General features: G+C 39.2%; 1 protein-coding gene across 5 annotated transcripts in view; it reads left to right on the forward strand.

The window, feature by feature from the left end:
• The first annotated feature begins 130 nt into the window (after positions 1 to 130).
• FREM1 (FRAS1 related extracellular matrix 1) overlaps positions 131 to 13,125 on the forward strand; it is a 256,761-nt gene continuing 243,766 nt past the window's right edge. For 4 of the 5 annotated variants that reach the window (XM_063649502.1, XM_063649503.1, XM_063649506.1 and 1 more), the window contains exons 1-4: positions 131 to 795; positions 2,925 to 3,043; positions 3,923 to 3,963; positions 5,308 to 5,371. The gene's annotated coding sequence lies outside the window, so the exon portion shown is untranslated. The remainder of the gene's footprint in view (positions 796 to 2,924; positions 3,044 to 3,922; positions 3,964 to 5,307; positions 5,372 to 13,125) is intronic. The other variant, XM_063649501.1, reaches the window with a different exon arrangement.

Raw genomic sequence — 13,125 nt, forward strand, 5'->3', positions numbered from 1 at the left:
TCCCCGATCCGCGGCCGCTTCCGAGAGCCGTCAACTGCTTCCGGGTTCAAAAGCCTCCAATCCGAATCCCAGCGCCGCTCCGGCGCGCCAATTTAGGGAAAAGGCTCCGCCCATGCCCAGCCCCCTGAGACCTGGCGCCCGGCGCATTGAGGCCCGCCTTACTCCCCTGCTGGGCATGGGGAAGGGGCGTCTTCTGTCCTTGTGGTCCGCTTCTAGGCTTTTTGGAGCATCTTCCAGGGTCATTCCAGAGATCCCCCCCAGACTACTGAATCTGAATCCGTTAGGGTGGTCCAACCTTCCTCTTCAGGTGTCAACTAGAGGCAAGGTTGGATATATGCGTCTGCCCTCAATACAGCCCCTTCCTTGTTTTTTCTTCATTTATGTTTACTTAAAATATTAATCCTTTTCTCCTTCTTCTCCATCCCTCTCCCTCCCCTACTATACGGTTATTGACTTACACTAATTCATTCCCGATGATCTCTGAGAAGGAAATAAATGTCTGTCTGTCTCTGTCTCTGTGCCATCGTCTTCTTGGTACAATTCGGACTGTTTTTTCTCTACACCGCAGTTATGCAAAGTGTAGTCCCTGAACCAGCAGCCTCAGCATCCTGAGGAAATTTGTTAAAAACGCCAAATCTCAAGCCCTACCCAGACTTACTGAATCAGTATCTGCATTGTAACAAGATCCCCTGGTAATTCCTATGCACATCAAAATTTGGAAGGCACAGCTCTCAACTGATGTCCTTGGGTCTCCTTCACATCCATCCTGGGAAGGTCTTATTCCTCATTCCTGAGGTGAGTTCCCTATTTCCTGAATCTGTGTCTTTTTCTTGATTATATACCCTCATGTTGTGGAACATATCCGCCAATAGTTCCTTGAGGGAGGTTGCTTCCAGGTCTTTTTTCCCACAGAGGGTGCAGGTCTGGAACTGTTTTTATTCTGGCTGAGCACAGAGTTCTAGGTTGAAAATAACTTTCACTCGGAATATTGGAGGGCTTGATCCACAATATTTTAGCTTCCAAAATTGTTGAGAAACTCTACGTCATTGCATTTCCTTCTCCTTCTCAGGTCACTAAATTTCTTGATATGTAACCCGGTTTGGTTTCTGTTTTGTTTTGTCTCAAGAAGCTTTAGGATCTTCTCTTTATTCCCAGTGTTCTAAGACACAATCGAGTGTGTTGCTTATGGATCTTTTCTCATTCCTACTGATCAGTTTTTCAATCCTGAAATACATGTTCTTCCGTTATGGGGATTCTCCTGGTATTATTTATTTGATCATTTCTTCCTGCCCTCTCTTATTGTATCTCTTATTTTTTGAAATTTGTTATTTAGATCGTGGACCTTCTTGGCTGATGTTTTTTCTTACCTGTCTGTCCTATTTTCTATCTCTTCGTCTTTTTATTCTACTTTCTCTGTGACTTTTTCAACTTAATTGGACAAATGACTATCAGATTACTTTATTTCTTTTATTATACCTTCATTTCTAAGTGCTCTTTTTATTCTCTGTTCTTTTATAGCATTACATTATTGTTTCATGAATATAGCTCCTTTAATCTCTGAAGATGTAAATTATAGGAGTTTTAAAATGCTTTCTGCATAACTCTGCATTGACTTTGATTCTTTTGAGTTTTTTTGGTTGTTTGTTTGTTTATATTTGGTCCCTGTCGTTTCTGCTAGAGGTGTGCTTCATCTTGTGTAGTGATCCTTGCTGTCAATTTATATGTAAAAGTGATGCTCTAAAAAGGTGCTTTGGGGACATAGGCAAGGCTTATTCACTGCTGGACAAGGTGTAAGATGGTGGGACAAGGACCAGCTGTTTATTTTCTTCTAGAGAGTAATCTTCTAATTACTTGCTTTGAGAATATACAGCCTTCTTGGAGCCCAATGCGGGAAAGAGGCTGGGAGACTTAGTAATTTCATTATATGCACTGATGCCCTGTGTTAGTTGGGGTTCTCCAGAGAAACAGAGAATGAATAGATATCTATATCTATACCTATATCTCTATCTATCTATTAGCTCATGTGATTATGGGGGTTGAGAAGCCCCACAATCTGCTGTCTGTAAGCTGAAGACCCAGAAAGCCCATGTTGTAGTTTAAAGCCCTGATAACTGGAGATGTGTAGATTCCAGTCCAAGTTTGGAGTCCTGCAAACCAGGATCACCGAGGGCAGGAAAAGATGAAAAATTCGGTTCAAGAAGTCTAGCAGAGAGAAAGTGAATCCTCCCTTCCTCTACCTTTTTGTTTTATTCAGACCCCAAATGAATGATGCCCACCCACATTGGTGAGGGTAATCTCTTTTACTCAGTGCCCTCACAGACACTCAGAAATATTGTTTAACCAGATATCTGGGCATCCTGTGGTCCAGTCAAGTTGACACATAAAATTAACTCTCCACCGAGCGTGGTGACTCATGCCTGTAATCTCGGCACTTTGGGAGGCCAAGGAGGGTAGATCACTTGAGGTCAGGAGTTTGAGACCAGCCTGACCAACATGGTGAAACCCAGTCTCTACTTAAAACACAAAAATTAGCCAGGCTTGGTGGCACGTGCCTGTAGTCCCAACTACTCGGGAGGCTGAGGTACAAGAATCACTTGAACCTGGGAGGCGGAGGTTGCAGTGAGCTGAGATTGCACCACTGCACTCCAGCCTGGGTGACAGAGTGAGACTCTAAAAAAAAAAAAAAAAAAAAGACTTAATTCTCATGCATACCTTCACTTACACCACTGTTTCATAATAGCATTTTTACCTTCAGCTGTGTCTGGTGTCCTTGAATCCATATCCTGGTTCCATATCTCCCAAAAGAAATAATCTTGCAGGTTTCAGGTTGGGAATGAGGGATAGAGAGCGTTTCCCTGACTTTGCCAGGGGAGGAAATCTAGGAGTCTTAACTGCTTCTGGGACTTTTAATGGTCTCTTTTCAGCTCATCCCACTGAAGAGGTATGGCACTTCCAATTCCTGAGCCTTTGTGAGGTTCTGCAGTGTCAGTAAGCTTGCTTCCAGGCATCACCTCTGAAAACACTTGGGTTTCAGTTTTCTCTGGTAAGTCCGTATGTTTTTACCATACAATTACCACAATTGTACATACAATTACCACAAACTGGGTGGCTTAAAACTGTGGAAATTTATTCCCTTACAGTTATGGAGGCTAGAAATCAGAAATCAGGAGGTTGGTTCTTTCTGGGGTCTCTGAGGGACAATCTCTGCCATGCCTTTGCCTTAGCTTCTGGTGACTGCTGGCAATTCTTGGTATTCCTTGGCTTGCAGATGAATCACTCCAATCTCTGCCTCTGTCATTACGTGTTCTCCCTGTGCATCTGCCTGTGTCTAACTTTCTCTCTTTTTGTAAGGACGGCAGTCATTAGATTAGGGCCCACACTAATCAAGTATCACTTTTATGTTTTTTTTTTTTTTTTTTTTTTTTTGAGACAGAGTCTCGCTCTGTCACTCAGGCTGGAGTGCAGTGGTGCCATCTCAGCTCACTGCAACCTCTGCCTCCCAGGTTCAAGCAATTCTCCTGCCTCAGCTTCCCGAGTAGCTGGGACTGCAGGTGCACACCACCACGCTCAGCTAATTTTTGTGTTTTTAGTAGAAACAGGGTTTCACCATGTTGATCAGTCTGGTCTTGAACTCCTGACCTTAAGCGATCCACCCACTTTGGCCTCCCATAGTGCTGGGATTACAGGCGTGAGCCACCACACTGAGCCGTCACTTTATCTTATTTTGATCACATCCACACAGACCCTATTTCCAAATAAGGTCACAGTCAATGTATCCTTTGGGGGGATGCAACTCAACCCTCGTCAACTGATTTCTAAACTTTTGTGGCATTTTTCTGTTGTCTCTTCTCCTGTTTTCTTTGTTCTTATGAGTATATGGTCCCTCTGTCCCCCTTTTTAACATTCTTTATCTTTGTTTTAGTGAGGCTTTTTAAGGAGTGGACGAAAGTGGATGTTTTCAAGGTATGTTAACTGGAGTATTTATTATTGCTATTTTTCAGTTGAATAGCACTAGGTTTGCAGTTGTAACCTGTAAAACTGCATTTATTATACACAATTTCAAGTTCAGAACTAAAACCTTGCTCTGAATAATAATTTTGTAACCATCTTTTGTAGAATGTGAATGAAATTTTTAATTCAAACATTTGACATTTAATGTCTTTTATCCTGTTCGTATGTTTGCTCCACAGTGATTTTGAAGGAATGGGTAGAGTTGACCAAATTTGGTATACTTCTTCAGGTTATCAGTGTCTGTCATTTTGAAACAAAGTTATTATTAATAAATGTTTTATATCTAGTACTTACTATGCAATAGTACTATTCTTTTTTAATATTTATTTTTAATTTGCAGATAATTGTGTATACTTATAGAATACAATGTGATGTTTTGATATATGTATACACTGTGGAATGATTATATCAAACTAATTTACATATTAATTACATCAAATACCTATTATTTTTTGGAGTGAGAACATTTCAAATCTCTTCTAACAATGTTGAAATACGTAATACATTATTATTAACTGTGGACACTGTGTGGTGCAATAGATCTGAAAAACTTGTTCCTTCTGTCTAATTAAAACTTTGTACCCTTTGATCAATACCTCTGCAGTACCCACTTCCAACCCCCAGCCTCTGGTAACCACCATTCTACTCTCTACTTCTATAAGTTCAACTTTTTTAGATTCCACATATAAGTGAGATTATTCAGTATTTGTCTCTCTGTGACTGGCTTATTTCACTTAGCATAATGTTCTCTAGTTTCATCTACACTGTCAATAATGACAGAATTTCCTTTTTTAAGACGGAATAGTATTCCATTGTATGTGTACCACATTATCCATTCATCTGTTGATGGACACTTAGGTTGGCTATTATGAATAATGCTGCAATGAACATAGATGCCCAGATATCTCTTTAACATGTTGATTGCAATTCCTTTGTATACATACTCAGGAGTGCAATTGCTGGATCATATAGTAATTCTATTTTTAGTTTTTTGAGGAACCTCCATACTGTTTTTCATAATGGCTGTGTTAATTTACACTCCCACCAACAGTGTACAAGGGTTCCCTTTTTCTTACATTCTCACCAACCCTTGTTATCTTTGATAATGTCTATTGCTATTGTAACGGGTGTCAGGTACTGTCTCACTGTGGTTTTAATTTGCGTTTCTCTGATACCTAAGGATGTTGAGCATTTTTGAATAAACCATAATAGTACTAAGTGCTTTGCTTAAGACTAACTCATTTAAGCATCATAACAGTCCTGTGAGGTAATTTCTATTTCTACTCCATTTTACAGATAAGGCAGCTAACATTCAAAGAGCTTAAGTGAATTGTCCAAAGTCACACAGCAAGCACTGGAGGTAAGATTCAAACCTGAATAGTCTATCATTTCAGAGTACTTTCAACACTATGCAATACTATCTCTCTAGCAATCAGCCAGATTGAATAAGATCTGTAGTTCACAGAGCCACTTGCATTTTTAATCCTAGTTTAATTAATTTAGGAAATTTGTATCTAAAGGATGCATCTTTTTTTTTTTTTTTTTTCAATAGAGACAGGGTCTCACCATGTTGCCCAGGCTGGCCTCAAACTCCTGGGCTCAAACCATCCTCCCATCTCAGCCTTCCAAAGTGCTGAGATTACAGGCGTGAGCCACCATGTCCCACCAGGATACATAGGTTTTACTGTATCCTCTGAACCTCCCTTTAATCAAGAGAGTGGACAAAACTGTGGGTCACTCATTTTCAAAATGGCCAGTAAAAGAGGAAATAAGGATATGCAATGTTTAGTTATTTTCTGCTGCCCTCTTTAAGTTGATTGGAGATCTCTTTGTTACTACTTTGGGAAGATAACTTACCTTCTTATCCACTAGGGCTAATTGGAGCTTTTCTCATGTCTTTATGGTTGCTGGGAAATTTTCAAATAAAATTCACTGGGAGTGGTTTGAAATTGCAGAATTTTTAGCCTCTCAATGTTTTATTTTCCTCTAGCGAGTTGGACATATAAAATATCCTCTTTTGAGATTTGTATCTTTGAAAGACATTTTTTTTTAAGTTTCTCAGTGAAATAAAGAAAAAATTAGAAGGTGGTTGGGTGTGGTGGTTCACGCCTGTAGTCCCAGCACTTTGGGAGGCCGAGGAAGGTGGATTGCCTGAGCTTAGGAGTTCGAGACCAGCTTGGGCAACATGGCAACACCCTGTCTCTACTAAAAATACAAAAATTATCTGGGCATGGTAGCACATGCCCGTGGTCCCAGCTACTCAGGAGGCCTAGGTGGGAGGATTGCTTGAGCCCAGGAGGCAAAGGTTGCAGTGAGCCAAGATTGTGCCACTGCGCTCCAGCCTGGGTGACAGAGTGAGACCCTGTCTCAAAAGAAAGAAAGAAAAAACTAGAGGGATATCAGTTTTATTAGAAAAAATAAAATAAAATAAAATAATTTTAAAAATTGCCAGTCTCCCTGGAATTAAGCCATAATATGTCCATAGCTTTGTATCAGATTGCTGGCTTTGCTTGGGGGAGAAAATTATATTTGTTTGTGTTTTTTTTCCTTTTTTGTCAAATCTGTGGGGACACAATTGTCATCAATATACTTTTAAATCTATGTCTTCATTGGGGATGATGCTAGTGAGCTTATGTGGAAAAATGATCTGTATGGAAGCAGAATTGATTGGTGATTGCCAGCACCTTTGATTTTCTCTTAATAATTATAATATGATACTTTAAAATATGTGTTTTTATAGAAATCCATATCAAACAAGATACATAGAATGTGATTCTGTAGAATATTAATAAATGGGAATTCAGATGTGGGCTACCAGAACTTTAGAGTGACAAGTAAAATAAGTGAAATGTAAGGATGGCATGGTTTGAGGTTCTGTAAATAAAATACTACAGAAGAAAAGGATCCTAATCACAATACAGGTTTAGAAAACACACAACGATAGTAGCTATGAAATACATATGTTTTAGATCTAAAAGTTACTGGGTTTGCTATGCAGGCAGTAGTCTTTGGTGAAACATGGATTAATGAAAGAAAATGGAAGCAAGAATTCCTATGTATTCTTTAAGAGCGTCTGATTCTAGCATTTATCTAAATTTAAGCTCTGGATCAAAGAGAATGTTTTTAGACTGGGCGCAGTGGCTCATGCCTGTAATTTCAGCATTTTGGGAGGCCAAGGCGAGCAGATCAACTGAGGTCAGGAGTTCAAGACCAGTCTGGCCAACATGGTGAAAACCCATCTCTAAAAAATACAACAATACACCAAGCCGGGCATGGTGGCTTACACCTATAATCCCAGTTACTTGGGTGGCTGAGGCAGGAGAATCACTTGAACCTGAGAAGCAGAGGATGCAGTGAGGTTGCGCCACTGCACTCTAGCCTGGGCAACAGAGCAAGACTCTGTCTCAAAAAAATATATATATTTTTAAAAGTTTTTTTTTTTTTTCAGTCTTTGTGTACTTTCAAGGCCATAGATGTCATAGCTAGCTTCTTAAGCATTTCTTTCTGCGTTTGTTATGAGAGCTGCTGAAAATTAAAGACAAGACAGGATGCCACTTAGGATCCCAGGACTTGGAGTGTATGTAGCCAGACACTCAGCCTTAAAGTGTATTCAGGGCAGGATAACCACACAGAGTGGCACATGTGTAAGGAATCATAGGCTTAGCCGGTTGAATTTCTAAGGTTCTAAATGATGAAAGTCATTCACTCTGGCAGTCAGGAATGAGATGAGTCCCTGTAACTCAGGGTGTTGGCCACCCCATAGGATAAATCAGCTTTGAGAAGGCCCAGAGCCCCCACAGCATTATAATTCTGATTCCCAAATATGCTATAAATTAGGACTTCGTTTAGGGGCTATTGATAGTGGGCCACCTAATTGGGGACATATGGGTGATTGTATTACACAAGAAACAGATTTGGGAAGAATAAATTTTTTGTCTAAATTGCTGTACCAAAAGTCAGCAGAAGCTTCAGGCAGAGCTGATCCCAGATCATTGTTACTGATGGGCTGCAAATGAGCTGTAGCATTAATCTTTGACACCACACTCTTGTCCTTACCTTTGACCACTTTGACTCTGGCAAATTATACAGCTAAATGGTGATGAAACTGGTCTGCCCAATTATGCTTAATCCAGATCAGTTACCCTGGGACCATGTAACTTTTAGTTAGCACTAGCTAGATGATCTAAACATGTCTTTGAAAGGCCCCAGAGGTTCCCCAGTGTTCATATTTACAGTGGATGAAAAGTCCAGCTGATTCACCAGTTCATTTCTTTTCCTACCACAATTTCTTAGAATCTAGCTCTGAGCACAAACTGGCACATAATGGGTGCTCAATAAATATTAATTGACTTACCAGCCTCTTTAATGAATAGCAGTCACCATCATTAAATAGTTACTCACCCATCGTTTCATCTATTCAGTCATTTGTTCATTCAAAACATTTATTAAGCCCCAATTATGTGTCAGAACTATGTTAGGCACTGGAAAGACCAAGATGACACAGTTGCTATGTTCTAGGAGCTTATAGTGTAGTGAGGAGTCCTATAAAAGTACAGTCAGTATTCCTGCTAGTCATATAGAAGAGGTGTAAGAATTATGTAAGTCTTTATCACACTCCAGTCTTCCAGACACATTGCTCCAGGGTAGTCTCTTTAAAAGAACTGATCTAATCATTTTACTCTGTGACTATCACAGAATTGATCAGACAAAAATTCTGAACTAGTGGTGTTACTACCAGGAAATAAGAAATGACACAACAAAGGGTGATATGGTAGAGAGCAAGCTCAGTTAATATGAGGAGTTTGCTAGGTGATGTTACAAGGGAATGTCAAAAGCAGCAACTAAGATCAAGATCATGGAAAACAGCCAAGGAAACAAGAGCTGGGAATGTAGGGGTCAGTTACTAGAAGGATCCAACAGGATATTACTATTGAGTTATTGTCTTATACAAGGTCATTCTCCTCACCCTCCAAGTTATGTGTTTAATTTCTGAATATAAAGTTATATATTACTTTTAGGGCTGAGTGTGGTGGCTCATTCCTGTAATCCCAGCACTTTGGGAGGCTGAGGTGGGGGGATCACTTAAGCCGAGACCAGCCTGAGCAACACAGCAAGACCCTGTCTCTATAAAAAATAGTAATAATTTTAGAAAATTTGAATAATATCTAAAAATAAAAAGAAAATTAATTATCATATTATGCCATCTAGATGCAACCTCAGACAATATTTGGTATATTCAGTATTTTTCTACATGTATCATATTATAGTTTGTTAAATGAAATAGTACTACACATAAAATTTTGTAACTGGCCTTAATAAGTAAGCTTTATAACAAATAAACATTGTCAAAATGTTTCATCAATATTTTAATGGCTACATAAATATGCCATTGGACAAATGTTTGATAAAGCAATTAACTATTCTCTTAGTCATAAGTTTTTACTATGTGTCATAATTTTTTATTGCTGTGAATAACTCTATGGTCAACATCTTTGTACATAAAGTTTTAAAAAATATTTTGGAATATTACCTTAGTTCAAATTCTTAGAGGAACTCCTGGCTCCACAGATAGGAATAAACTTAGTGTCATAATCCATATTCCCAGATTGCTTTGTAAACAAGGCAGTTTGAAATTGAAACAAAATAACGTATCACATTGTGACTACAGTTAAGAATACTGTATTGCATACTTAAAATTTGCTAGGAGGGCAGATCCGACGTGTTCTAACCACATGCACACACAAAGGTACTGTGTGAGATGATGCTATGTTAATTAGCTTGATTATGGTGATTATTTCACAAAAATACATGTATATTAAAACATCAAGTTGTACATCTTAAATGTATACAATTTTTATTGGTCAATTATATCTCAGTAAGGCTGGGGGAAAAGGAGAGTAAAATAAAAATGTTTTAAAATAAATAAATAAATAGAAACAAAAAGAGCATATGTTATTTTCCCATTGGCAGGAGTTAAGGGCACTGTTACTTGGGAATAACCCACACATGCTAGGATAAAAAAATAGGGGCTTGTCTGATTTGTCTCCATTCTACTTGTCTTCAGCCTCTTCAGAGTTATAACTTAAAGATCAGGGTTTAAAAAATGGATTGGATGAAGGATTGGCAAACCCAGGTTCTAGTCCCATCTTTGCCATTTGTCTGCTTAGAAATCTTGAGAAGTCACTCAATTGTTCTGAAACATAGTTTCTCAAACTGTAAAATAAAGATGTTAGAAAAGAAATTAGAATGAAAATGTTTTTTATCAGTTAGAAGCAGTACTTGAGAGTGCTCTTTTCAAAATAGCATTGTCATGAAACACAGTCTTTGCTAATTGTTTTGTTTAGTATTTCTTTTGAGGTTGAACAGTGAGATGGCTGTTTTGTGCTCAGCCTTCCTTAGCATGAATTTGTGGTAGGTAGGAGGCCATTGTCTAGCCAGGGACTTTATTTCCAACCCTACCTAGAATCAATGGTAGTCTGCTCCAAACAGATTTATCAGGAGTTCTTTTTCTGGGAAGGAGGTAAGATTTCAAAATTATTCAGTTCATGCAGTTTTCTACCTGTTACTTGAGGGTAAGAGAGAGGGTAGCAATTACACTTAAAGACAGTGTATGGGAAATGTATGAGCAGATCCTTGAATGCTTCTGCTATAGTTTGAATTTGTCTTCCCCAAAACTCATGTTGAAATTTGAACCCCAGTGTGATAGTGTTGGGAGGTGCAGCCTTGGGGTGGTTTGGGTTATGGGGGCAGATCCTTCCTGAATGGCTTGGTGCTATTCTTGCAGTAGTGAGTGAGCTCTCACTCTCTAAAGACGGGATCAGTTCTCATGGGAATTTTCCCAACAAAGTGGGTTGTTATAAGTCAAGAGGTAGCCTTTGGGTTTGGCCTCTTCACACATTTTTGCTCTTCCTTTGACCTTCTTCACCATGTTATGATGCAGCACCAGATGCCAGGGCTCTGTGCTTGAACTTCCCAGCCTGCAGAACCATGAACTACATTAATCTCTTTTCTTTATAAATTACCCGGTCTCAGGTATTCTGTTATACAAACACAAACAGACCAAAATAGCTCCTTAACAGACAAGATAGAAGAAATCTGGTTTTTAACAAGGAGCAATCATCAGTTAAATAAGGCAAGTTTAGAACAGTATTTTTTTCTGTTCTTTCTGGTTTTGAGCTGGATAAATGACAGACTCTTCTTATTTTACATTTGGGAAATTTAGAGTCATGGAAATAGGTGGTTTTGCTTTTTTTAGGTACATCTATTTTCCCACTGCTGACATAGCTTCTAAATTTCAGATCTTTTTCTTTAGTAAATTACACCATGAAATTGATGAAAATGGCTTTATCAATAGCTTCAGATGGTGTCTGCAAAATAAAGAGGTAAACTCTGTTCCTTCCATCTTTAGGCATTATTTTCTTTCGGAGGAAATATATGTTTGTCATAGGGCTGCTTATTCCCTGGGCTCTTAGAAGGAAAGCACATTGTCATGGCTACAGCTGCAGTACAGCTGCTTCTTTTTTGTTTTTTCTTTTTTTTAGAGGAGGACAACACATTTAGTTTTATTTCAATCAAATCACACTTTCTTTTCCAACTGCTATGAAGTACATCTACAATATTCTATTACAGATCCACTTTAAAAGGTTTCCTGTGACATTACAGCAAGTCTCTTTTTTCAAACAGAGGAATAATCCCAAATTCTTCCTCAAATAAAACGAAAAACTCCATTCCAGTAAATGGTAAGTACATAAAAATTACAGTAAGCCAGAGACTTAAAAGGACAGCCAAGAAGTCTTCCAACAGTTTATTAGAAAGAATGTAGACATTAAAAAAAAATCCCCACTGTCATGAACATAAATTGAGGTTACACACACGTATGTTTGTACATATCTAAACGTTATTCTCACAGTTCTGCAAAGCAGCTAGCTCCATTTTACAGAGGAATATTTTAATAAACATACCCCAGGCCGAGTGCAGTGGCTCATGCCTGTAATCCCAACACTTTGGGAGGCTGAGGCGGGCAGATCGCTTGAAGTCAGGAGTTTGAGAGCAGCCTGGCCAACATGGCGAAACCCTGTCTCTACTAAAAATACAAAAATTAGCTGGGCGTGGTGGTGTGCAACTATAATTCCAGCTACCTAGGAGGCTGAGGCACAAGAATCACTTGCGCCCAGGAGGCAGAGGTTGCAGTGAGCCGAGATTGTGCCACTGCACTCCAGCCTGGGTGACAGAGTGAGACCCTGTTTAAAAAACACACACACACATACACACACACACACAAAAAAAAAAAAAAAAAAAGAAAGAAAGCAAAAACATACCCCAAATTGATGCTGGTATTACACAGATCTCAAAACCCAGTGAAGTTTGATAGCTTTTCATTCCCTAGTACATCACTGATGACTGTCATTAGTTTGCAACTGATCTCAAATGCTCCCAGAATTCTCTGAGATACTAGGAGAGAATATCCTGAGATTGTTTTTTTAGGGAGCTAGTCAAAACCCTGCTCTGAAACAGGGTTGGACAGTTTTGACAATGGCAGACCACAGGTCAAAACTCCCAACTTCCTATATCCTGTCAAGATAACCCTGCTGCCATCAGTAGATTTGCATTTCCATTACACGGTGACCAAATTTACTCTTAATTTTTTTCTGATAACCAGAACTTGCTGGTGGGTATGTATCCTTGGTACAAGTCACTATCACCTCTGGTTATAGCAGTGGAGCAAAGTGGTAATGGGAAAATTCCTAGGTTTTTGGCTTGAGCAAAAGGGTGGATAGAGGTAGATGAAAGGTGGGGAACGCGGGGAGAGGAGGAGGGAGCATTTTAGGCAAAAGAGCTAGCATGTCAAGGCCTACATGTGGGAGTATGGCACTTTCAAGGTAACAAGTGAGCTCTGGAGAAATACCTCACCCTAGGGCGTAGTATGTGGGCAACTGAGGAAGTTTAAGAACCAACTTCAAAAGAGGCCCCCAGAGATTCATCTAGAGAACCAAGCACTATGGGATTCCCACATCTAAGAATGTTGACTTCATTCATCCATTCACACAGTAAACATTTAGCAGTGTAGGACTAGTATTGTTTGAGGAGGGATGCCCTGGATATGGAGATCATAAC

Source organism: Pongo pygmaeus, chromosome 13, assembly GCF_028885625.2.
Source record: "Pongo pygmaeus isolate AG05252 chromosome 13, NHGRI_mPonPyg2-v2.0_pri, whole genome shotgun sequence".
NCBI classification, from domain to species: Eukaryota; Metazoa; Chordata; class Mammalia; order Primates; family Hominidae; genus Pongo; species Pongo pygmaeus.